The sequence below is a fragment of the Pelophylax lessonae genome, assembly GCF_965119305.1.
Source record: "Pelophylax lessonae genome assembly, chromosome: 1".
In the NCBI taxonomy this organism is placed as follows: domain Eukaryota; kingdom Metazoa; phylum Chordata; class Amphibia; order Anura; family Ranidae; genus Pelophylax; species Pelophylax lessonae.
The window spans coordinates 230761421-230773302 of record NC_138768.1 but is presented as its reverse complement, the minus strand read 5'-3'; positions in this window follow the sequence as shown (position 1 = coordinate 230773302).

Sequence of the window (11882 nt, the reverse complement as noted above, 5' to 3'; positions counted from 1 at the left end):
ATTTTTTCCTTTAGATTTCCATTACATTTGTAAAGCACACTGTACTTTTTATGTGATTGAACACTATTTGTGAAACCAACCATATGCAAAAAAAAATATATTTTGTGATGATTTTTAGAGTATTGAAGTAAACACCATATCGTTTGGAAGGTGGCTAACCAGTTGTGTATCTAAAGCCTCGTACACACGTACCGATCGTCGGCCGAACGATCGGCCGTCTTTTGTCCAGGGCTGTCATGTCTGTTGAAAACTGCAAAAGACTGCACACAAATTTTGTCGGCCAACAACAGCCGACTGCAGAAGTGATGTCATGTGATGGTTAACTTTCCTTGTCTTTTTTCTTTTCTGAGCATGCCCAGTCTTGCTAATCTGCTGTCTGTCGGCCGAATTCTGTACTGACTGGCGAACAATCGGCCGTTCTGGTGTTGGCCAACAAAAATTTTAATGCCTGCACGACAGATTCTGTTCGGCCGAAAATGCGCTGTCGGCTGTCGGAAGCATCATACTAACAAGCCTACAATCGGCCGATCGGTCGTCGGCCGAATATTTACGGCCGAAAATCGGTACGGGGCTTTAGCGCTATTAATATTCTTCACTGACTGGAAAATAGATCCCATTAAAAATACAGCTTAAAATGCAACTTCACCCAGTAGGGGAAGCTCTGCTCTTCCTCCTCCTCCTCCTCCCTACCCCTCCTTGACATTTGGCACTTTTTGGGGGGGGGCATCTGAGTGGAAGCCCCCCTCCTTCTCCCACAGCCTTCTGAGACATGTCACAGGTCCCCGAAAGCTCTGGGACCAATTGGATGCCACAGCGTGGCTTGCGCATGTGCAATGAGCAGCCGGTTGTGGAGCCCCAAGCAGTCACAGCTGGCTGCCCACACTTAGTATGCTGGCCCCGGCAGCTGAAGCCCGGTGAAGAAACCATCTGGGTGAGGACACCGCTGGATCCTGGGACAGGTCAGTGTCTATTTATTAAAAGTCAGCAGCTATAGTTTGTGTAGCTGCTTACATTAAATTTTTAAAAATATGCCTAAAGCACCTTTTTAAATATATAGTACTAGTGATATGAAAAGCACCCTAGAGCAAATTTGGTTCAAGGCAGCTTTATAGCATCCTTCCACACCTGTCTGAAATATTTGTGTTGACCTTAAATCCATGTTTAAAGGACTCTCTTCCCACTTTATTTTATTTTTTTGGGAAATTCTTGGAAATGGCACAAGTACCCCATTACAAACCCTAGCTTCCAATGTCTTTTTTTTTTTTTTTTTTAAATACCTTGCAAGTTAGCCTTGCAAAGTACCAGAATTGACAAACAAGACTAGTCTTTGGTCCTTCTCCGTTCACACCATGTCGGATCCGACTTCGCCGCGACTTGCACGGACTTCATAAATGTCTATGCAAGTCGCTCCAGGTCGCCCCGAAGTAGTACAGGACCCTTTTTCTAAGTCGGAGAGACTTGTGTCGCCCCTTTTAGAACCGTTCCTGTACTACACTATGGGACGTGATGGACCGCGACTTGTCAGGCTGACCAAGTCGCGGTCCAAGTCGGATCAGTGTGAATGGGCTGTTAATGCTGACCTAAACTCAAAGGCCAGACAAGGCATTATTGTTTACAATGATTTTGTCTTGTAAATACGGACCTTACCCTATTAACAAAAAATAGCCCTTATGAAACAAATAGCATGCTGCTTTCAATATTGCATTCTAGGAATAGCCTCAACACAAGGGTATACCGGCATGTCTTCTTTCATACTACATTACCCAATGACAATGGTCAGTCACTATTCTTTCCCCCTGCCCTGCATGCCAAGTAACCATCCCTTGTGGATGAGAGATCAGCTGCTCACTTGTTACTGTAATTGCATATATGTGACTCTTGCCAAATCTTTCTTTTTATTTTTTTAATAGAATGGATAAGTTAATGGTTACATCATGTTTTTATGTTTTATGCAAAAAAATGTTCACATCATAAACTTTCAAGTGCACAACCTAGAGCTGCACGATTCTGGATAAAATGAGAATCCCAATTTTGCTTAGAATAAAGAACACGATTTTCGGCGTAACATCATATTTCACATTATACAAAAAAATTGGGCTAACTTTACTATTTTGCTTTTTTAAATTCATTCAAGTGTTTTTTTCCCCCAAAACATTGCGTTTTAAACACCGCTGCGCAAATACGGTGTGACATAAAAGATTGCAATGATCGCCATTTTATTCTCTAGGGTCTCTGCAAAAAAAAAAAAAAAAATAATAAAAAAAATAAAAAAATAAAAAAAAAATTATATATATATATATATATATATATATATATATATATATATATATATATATATATATATATATATATATATATATATATATATCTCCACAGCTGCAAGAAAAAGTATGTGAACCCTTTGGCATGATATGGATTTCTGCACAAATTGGTCATAAAATGTGATCTGATCATCATCATCTAAGTCACAACAATAGACAATCACAGTCTGCTTAAACTAATAACACACAAAGTATGAAATGTTGCCATGTTTTTATTGAACACACCATGTAAACATTCACAGTGCAGGTGGAAAAAGTATGTGAACCCCTAGACTAATGACATCTCCAAGAGCTAATTGGAGTGAGATGTCAGCCAACCGGAGTCCAATCAATGAGATGAGATTGGAAGTGTTGGTTACAACTGCCCTGCCCTATAAAAAACACACCAGTTCTGGGTTTGCTTTTCACAAGAAGCATTTCCTGATGTGAATGATGCCTCGCACAAAAGAGCTCTCAGAAGACCTACGATTAAGAATGGTTGACTTTCATAAAGCTGGAAAGGGTTATAAAAGTATCTCCAAAAGCCTTGCTGTTCATCAGTCCACGGTAAGACAAATTGTCTATAAATGGAGAAAGTTCAGCACTGCTGCTACTCTCCCTAGGAGTGGCCGTCCTGTAAAGATGACTGCAAGAGCACAGCACAGACTGCCCAATGAGGTGAAGAAGAATCCTAGAGTGTCAGCTAAAGACTTACAAAAGTCACTGGCAAATGCTAACATCCCTGTTAGCGAATCTACAATACGTAAAACACTAAACAAGAATGGATTTCATGGGAGGATACCACAGAGAAAGCCACTGCTGTCCAAACAAAACATTGCTGCACGTTTACAGTTAGCACAAGAGCACCTGGATGTTCCACATCAGTACTGGCAAAATATTCTGTGGACAGATGAAACCAAAGTTGAGTTGTTTGGAAGAAACACACAACACTATGTGTGGCGAAAAAGAGGCACAGCACACCAACATCAAAACCTCATCCCAACTGTGAAGTATGGTGGTGGGGGCATCATGGTTTGGGGCTGCTTTGCTGTGTCAGGGCCTGGGCGGATTGCTATCATTGAAGGAAAAATTAATTCCCAAGTTTATCAAGACATTTTGCAGGAGAACTTAAGGCCATCTGTCTACCAGCTGAAGCTCAACAGTAGATGGGTGTTGGACAATGACCCAGAGCATAGAAGTAAATCAACAACAGAATGGCTTAAACAGAAGAAAATACGCCTTCTGAAGTGGCCCAGTCAGAGTCCTGACCTCAACCCGATTGAGATGCTGTGGCATGACCTCAAGAAAGCGATTCACACCAGACATCCCAAGAATATTGCTGAACTGAAACGGTTCTGTAAAGAGGAATGGTCAAGAATTACTCCTGACCGTTGTGCACATCTGATCTGCAACTACAGGAAACGTTTGGTTGAAGTTATTGCTGCCAAAGGAGGTTCAACAAGTTATTAAATCCAAGGGTTCACATACTTTTTCCACCTGCACTGTGAATGTTTACATGGTGTGTTCAATAAAAACATGGCAACATTTCATTCTTTGTGTGTTATTAGTTTAAGCAGACTGTGATTGTCTATTGTTGTGACTTAGATGATGATCAGATCACATTTTATGACCAATTTGTGCAGAAATCCAAATCATTCCAAAGGGTTCACATACTTTGTCTTGCAGCTTTATATATATCTATATATAAAATATTTGGGGTTCTAAGTCCTTTTCTAGTAAAAAATACTGATTTTAACTCGTAAGCATCAAGTGTTAGAAAAAAGGTTTAGTTTTTAAGAGGTTAAACGGCCCTCACTTAAGGTCGGTTCACACTATAGCGATGACAGACATCGCACGTGATTCGGAGCGCACTGCTCTGCAAATCACGTGATGTCTGTGCGATGCAAATTCAGCCATACAGATTGTATGGCTGAATTTGCATTGGATTCGGATAGAAAATGCACAGGACCCTTTTTTGGGTCCGCAGCAGAATTGGGTTGCATGGTGGTTCACACCAATGCAATCCGATTCATGTCCGAACTGTCAGTTCGCACTGCGATATGCAAACTGATATGGGGGTGTCAGTAACTTTGTATTGACACCCCCAGCGATTCGCATATGGCATTGTGAACTGCCTGCGATTTGAATGCGATGCGGCAACCTGCAGTGGATTCGCAGGGTTCCAGTATCGCATAGATGTGAACCGGAAATTGCAGACGGAAGTTCATTCCTTTGATCTAAAAGAAGGAAATGATACATTTAAAATGTGTATATAGTCATCTCCCAGCCTTGGCAATGTTGATAAACATTTGCCAAGGCTCTCTTTTTTTTTTTTTTTTTTGACAGCTATGAGCGAGCAGCGAACAGCTCTGTATGAATTGAGGACAGGCCGTTTTAAGATCGTGGGGGGGGATTTTTAAACGATTAATGGTGCACTTCTAGCACAACCTAAAACGAAACCCAAGCAATGCAAAAAGCAGAAGATGGCTAGGACACCACAGAGAAAGATATAAAAGTTTACAAAAGACGGAAAAGAGATGTGCAATGTTAGCAGAAACATATCCCAAAAGACTAAAGGCTGTAATTAAAGCAAAAGGTGGTTCAACAAAATACTGACACAAGGGGGTGATCTTTTTTCCAACTCAGTGATTCTGTTTTGGAATTTTTTTTCTGGCATGTTGGTGTTATATCTTCCACTTGTTATAAGTTGTGCTGAGTAAATACAGCTGGATATACTAAAAACTGCCTGTCTTCATTTCAGGCTGCAAAAATGGCGCCGACTGACCTGAGACGCCAGGTAGAAATACTGTACATGTAACTGGCAGTGGCCCACTTACTATGTGCTACTGTCAGTGGTGTCACTAGGGTTGATGTCACCTGGTGCAATAAAACATGGTGTCTCTCCCCCCCCCCCAAAAAAAAATATATATTTTCCCGTTTCCTGAAAGTGTGCCAAAGATGCAGCATGCGGGACTTTTGGTGCACTTTCAGCAAATGCAGAAAAAAATGTGCAACCTAATAGAAACCTATAGGACTGCAGCTATAACTGCGGGTAAAATGTAGGAAGACCCCCTTTACATTATAAAGCCCCCATACCTCTGGACCCCTTTACATTACACAGCCCCCATACCTCTGGACCCCTTTACATTACACAGCCCCCGTACCTCTGGACCCCTTTACATTACACAGCCCCCGTACCTCTGGACCCCTTTACATTACACAGCCCCCGTACCTCTGGACCCCTTTACATTACACAGCCCCCGTACCTCTGGACCCCTTTACATTACACAGCCCCCGTACCTCTGCACCCCTTTACATTACACAGCCCCCGTACCTCTGGACCCCTTTACATTACACAGCCCCCCTACCTCTGGACCCCTTCACATTACACAGCCCCCCATACCTCTGGACCCCTTTAAAATTCAGTCACTGCACCTCTGGACCCCTTTACATTACACAGCCCCCCCACACCTATTGACCCCTTTACACTACACAGCCCCCCACCCCTATCGCCCCTTTTACATTACACAGCCCCCACACCCCTTTTAAATTACACAGCTCCCCCTAACACCTCTGAACCCTTTTACATTACACAGCCCCCCCCCCCATAAATCCTTTACATTTTTCAGCCCCTCCCCATGGAACCCTTTACATTATCCAGCCCCCCCCATGGAACCCTTTACATTAAACAGTCCCCCTTATGGAACTCTTTACATTAAACAGCCCCCTCCATGGAACCCTTTACATTAAACAGCCCCCTCCATGGAACACTTTACATTATACGGCCCGCCCCCCCATGGAACCCTTTACATTATAAAGCCCCCTCCATCGAACCCTTTACATTATACAGCCCTAGCCCCCAGCTCTCCCCTTCCTACCTTATTAGGAGTGCCGAGCAGGAGGGACTGAAGCAGAACGGGAGAGAGAGAATCACCGGCGCTGAATAAACAGCGGGAACTGCCAGAGTTAACTTTGCTAGTTAACAGCAGGCGATTGGTTGCTAGGGGGGTCCTAACAACCAATCACCTGCTCATTAACTTAGAAAGTTAACTCCGACAGTTCCCGCTGTTTATCCTCCTGTTCTGCTTCAGACTGTGCATCCAGCTCCGCTCTCCTGTGTTAGTAAGCGGCTGAGGCAGACCGGCAGCTGGCCCTAACACTCCCTGACACCCCCAATGTGTGGCACCTGGGGCAGCCCCCCCCTTTCCCCCTGTTTGTACTCCACTGTCTGTAGGTGTGGGTACCATACAGTACCACTTCACTTTTTCAACATGCTGGATGTAATTATCAGTATCTGCTCTTATGCTCTGTGTATGCATGATGCACAGTAGCGTGTCTTCTAAACGGGTGTAATTCTCAGTTTATGCCATCATGTAGTATAGATTCTGTACAGTAGAACTGTTCTGCACCTAGCTGGGGAGCGCCCATAAGATGTTTGCCCTGAGTCTTAAAACAGCCCTTCTTGCTGTGATTAGTACACAGTGACAGATATAAGAGGGTACGCTGAAGAGTACTAAAAATATAGCATACAGTATTTGCATTAACAAAAGGCCTTTTGTAAATTAGCTAATCTAATATTTTTTAAAGCAGAGTGTACAGTATAGTATATTCAGTACAACAAAGCTTTACACCCTCACGTCTCCAATTAACTTTTATATGATTATTTACTTGTGATTTCCACTTAAACACGTTAGACAACTAGTTAAGGATTCTGTTGTATTTATGTACAGTATGTCACAAAAGTAAGTACACCCCCTCAGATATTTTTTTTTTTTTAACATTTTATTATATCTTTTCATGTGACAACACCAAAGAAATGACACTTTGCTACAATTTAAAGTAGTGAGTGTACAGCTTGTACAACAGTGTACATTTGCTGTCCCCTCAAAATAACTCAACACACAGCCAATAATGTCTAAACCGCTGGCAACAAAAGTGAGTACACCCCTAAGTGAAACGCCCCGAATTGGGCCCAAAGTGTCAATATTTTGTGTGGCCACCATTTTTTCCAGCACTGCCTTAACCCTCTTGGGCATGGAGTTCACCAGAGCTTCACAGGTTGCCACTGGAGTCCTCTTCCACTCCTCCATGGCAACATCACAGAGATGATGAATGTTTGAGACCTTGCGCTCAGTGGTGTATTTAGGTTTGGGCTGTCCTAGGATTGACTAAGTTTGTGCACCCCCTAATTTAAATATGACCCACCCCTTCCAGTAAAGGCCACACCCCTTTATGTTTATGACCCGCCCTGTCATCTGTACACCACAGACCACAACCACAGTCTATCTGTGCCCATCAGCATAGCCTTATCAGTTCTCATAAGTTCCGCCTCATCAGTGCCCATCAGTGCTGCCTCATTACTGCCCATCAGCACAGCCTCATCAGTGCAGCATATCAGTGTGGCCTCATCAGTGTAGCCTATCAGTGTCCATTAGTGCAGCCTATCATACCAGTGGGTAGAAGTGTGACTGCTTTATGGGGGTGCCAGACTAATTTGCCTCCTGGACCCTGCCCTCTGGCCCAATTTGCCCCATAATACTGGCACTAAACTAAAAGTGTAGCGCAAGCCGGTGGGGACCCTTTTCGTGTTGGAGTCCGGAGGAGGCTGTTTTTTTTCATGCGGTGTGCAGCTTTTTTGCTTGCCCCCTGGAAAGTGCCGCCCTAGGCCTGGGCCTTGTTGGCCTAGGCCAAGATACAGCACTGCTTGCGCTCCTCCACCTTCTGTTTGAGGATGCCCCACAGATGATCAATGGGGTTTAGGTCTGGAGACATGCTTGGCCAGTCTATCACCTTCACCCTCAGCTTCCTGCGGCCCAGTCTCTGAAGGGAGGGGGATCATGCTCTGCTTCAGTATGTCACAGTACATGTTGGCATTCATGGTTCCCTCAATGAACTGTAGCTCCCCAGTGCCAGAAGCACTCATGCAGCCCCAGACCATGGCACTCCCACCACCATGCTTGACTGTAGGCAAGAAACACTTGTCTTTGTACTCCTCACCTGGTTGCTGCCTCAACACTTGACACCATCTGAACCAAATAAGTTTATCTTGGTCTCATCAGACCACAGGACATGGTTCCAGTAATTCATGTCCTTAGTCTTCAGCAATCTGTTTGCGGCTTTCTTGTGCATCATCTTTAGAAGAGGTTTCCTTCTGGGATGACAGCCATGCAGACCAATCTGATGCAGTGTGTGACGTATGGTCTGAGCACTGACAGGCTGATACCCCACCCCTTCAACCTCTGCAGCAATGCTGGCAGCACTCATACGTCTATTTCCCAAAGACAACCTCTGGATATGAAGCTGAGCACGTGCACTGAACTTCTTTTGTTGACCATGGCAAGGCTTGTTCTGGGTGAAACCTGTCCTGTTAAACCGCTGTATGGTCTTGGCTGCCGTGTTGCAGCTCAGTTTCAGGGTCTTGGCAATCTTCTTATAGCCTAGGCAAGTAATGAAAAACCTTGGCATTCACACCTGATACCTTGTAACACTAACGAGTCACATGACACCAGGGTGGGAAAATGGCCAATTTTGTCCAATTTGGACATTTTCACTTAGGGGTGTACTCACTTTTGTTGCCAGTGGTTTAGACATTATTGGCTGTCTGTTGAGTTATTTTGAGGGGACAGCAAATTTACCCTATTGTAAAGTAGTACGTGTACAGCTTGTATATTGTAGCAAAGTGTCATTTCACTGTGTTGTCACATGAAAAGATATAATAAAATATTTACAAAAATGTGTGTACTCACTTTTGTGAGATACTGTATACCTTTCACAAATGTATTAATTTATTGCTTTGGCATGTATAGACAACTACACTTTGTCAAAAGTATTGGGACACCTACCTTTACACAAATGACATTTAATGGCATCCCAGTCTTCGTTCTTAAGGTTCAATATTGAGTTGGCCCACCCTTTGCAGCTAAAACAGTTTCAACTCTTCTGGGAAGGCTGTCCATAAGGATTAGGAGTGTGTCTATTGGAATGTTTGACCATTCTTCCAGAAGGTCAGTCACTGATGTTTAACGAGAAAGCCTGTCTCGCAGTCTCTGCTCTAATTCATCCCGAAGGTGTTCTATCGGGTTGAGGTCAGGACTCTGTGCAGGCCAGTCAAGTTCCTCCACGCCAAATTCACTCATCCACACTATATTACCAAAAGCATTGGGCACCCCCCCCCCCATAATTTGGTGGAGGGGGGATTATGGTGTGAAGGAGACTCAAAGCATCCGCTTACCAAGACATTTTGGACGATTTCAACTTTGTGGGAACAGTTTGGGGTTTGCCTCTTCCTATTCCAACATGGCAGTGCACAAAGCAAGTTCCATAAAGACATGGATGAGCAAGTTTGGGGTGGAGGAACTTGACTGGCCTGCACAGAGTCCTGACCTCAACACGATAGAAGACCTTTATACATGTAGGAAAGAAATGTCAGAATGGGCCGGGGCAAGCAGTTAAATTGCTTCAAAGAAATATTTTAAATACAAAATTTAGAATATGTCTTAACCCAAGGCTTGCCATAGGCAGTTACCATATGCCTTAGGTTAAGATACATTCTAAAAATTGTGTGTTTGAAAATAATTCTTTGAAGCAATTTAACTGCTTGACCCCAGGCCAATTCTGACATTTCTCTCCTACATGTATAAATCTTTATATTTTTTTTGCTAAAAAATTACTTTGAACCTTCACCGCTTTAGCCCCGGAGGATTTTCCTGCCTAACGTCCAGGCCACTTTTTGCAACTTGGCATTGCGCGACTGACAATTGCGCGGTCATGCAACGTTGTACCCAAACGAAATTTACATCCTTTTTTTCCCCACAAACAGAGCTTTCTTTTGGTGGTATTTGATCACCTCTGCGCTTTTCATTCTTTGCAATATTAATAAAAAAATTTTGCGAAAAATTGACAGCCAAAAAATATCCAATGTATTCAATTGTCATATAATTAGGCCAAAATGTATTTAGCTACATGTCTTTGACAAAAAAAATTCTCAATGAGCGTATTTTTAACCGCTTTAAGACCAGAAGATTTTACCCCATTCCTGACCAGGCTATATTTTGCGATTCGGCACTGCGTTACTTTAATGGACAATTGCGCGGTCGTGCGACGCTGTACCCAAATTAAATTTATGTCCTCTCCCCCCCCCCCACAAATCGAGCTTTCTTTTAGTGGCATTTGATCACCTGTGCGATTTTTAATCTTTGAAAAAAAGAGCGACAATTTTGAAAAAAATATATATATTTTTTACATTCTGATGTATATATATATATATATTTTTTTTTAACATTTTAGGCCAATTTGTTTTCTGCTACATATTTTTGGTTAAAAAAAAAAAAAAAAAAAATCACAATAAGCGTATTTTGATTGGTTTGCGCAAAAGTTATTGCGTTTACAAACTACGGGAAAGATTTGTAATTTTTATTGTTTTTTTTTTTTTCACTAGTAATGGCAGCGATCTGCGATTTTTTTTTTTTGCTGGACTGCGACATTGCGGTGGACAGATTGGACCCCTAACTGACATTTTTGGGGGTACCAGTGACATTACTACAGTAATCAGTGCTATAAATGTGCACTGTTACTGTAATAATGACACTGACAGGGAAGGGGGTTAACTTTATTGGTGATCAAGAGGTTAAATGTATGCCTCATGCTTACCGACGTGTGTGGGGGGAGGGGGTTGTGTGACACAGACCACAGGTTCAGCTATGCTGAATCCTGTAATCTGTCACAGAGGAGATCTGCCCGCTTTGTTTACACAAGCGGGCGGATTTCCTCACTCGATCCGACGATCGGGGAAGAGCAGCGGCGATCACTGCCTCTCCTCCCCTGGCCGACTCCCGCTGTGTATGAATACAGTGGGAGCGAGCCTCCGGCAACGCACGCGCGCGCCGCCGAGAGAGGGGAGAGTCTGGTGATGTAGGTCTACCGTCGCCAGATCTTAACGAGCCACTTTGCCACAGTAGCAGCACAGTGACCAGTGGTTAAGCATTATAGGTTCTCTTTAAGTACAGGTCCAAGAGAATAAAATAGTGGGTTTTGCAATTTAAATTTTTCTCATATTTGTGCAGCAGTTTTTCAAACGCATTTTTTTGGGAAAGAATACACTTTATTGAATCTTAATGCACAAAAATACAATATAATATCCTACTATGTAAAATATAAAAGCTGTTAGATTGACATGTCACGCTTTAAATTTGGCATGCCCCTGAAATGGGGACAAAATACAGTACTTTAGAACTTCATAGGCGCCACTTTGCAAGCTTTTACAGCAGGAGTGTCTAACCTGTGGCCCAAAACCAAATCGTAAACTTATGCGATTTTTTGGGGGGGGGGGGATTTTTGTAGAAATTAGTTTACACTTGGTGAAAACATGTTGCCGAAGATCAATATTTATAATGTCTCTTTACTGGACTTTGGGATATTTTTCTTTGGGAAGATAAAACTTGCACTCTTCACAATCACGAAAGGCAAAATTGGAAACAAAATATCTGAAGTACCTTGAGAATTGCTACTACATCAATTGAACCAGATATTGACACTGAAACCAGTGTAAAATATGGCCCTTATGTTGTACTCCTGCATTTATAA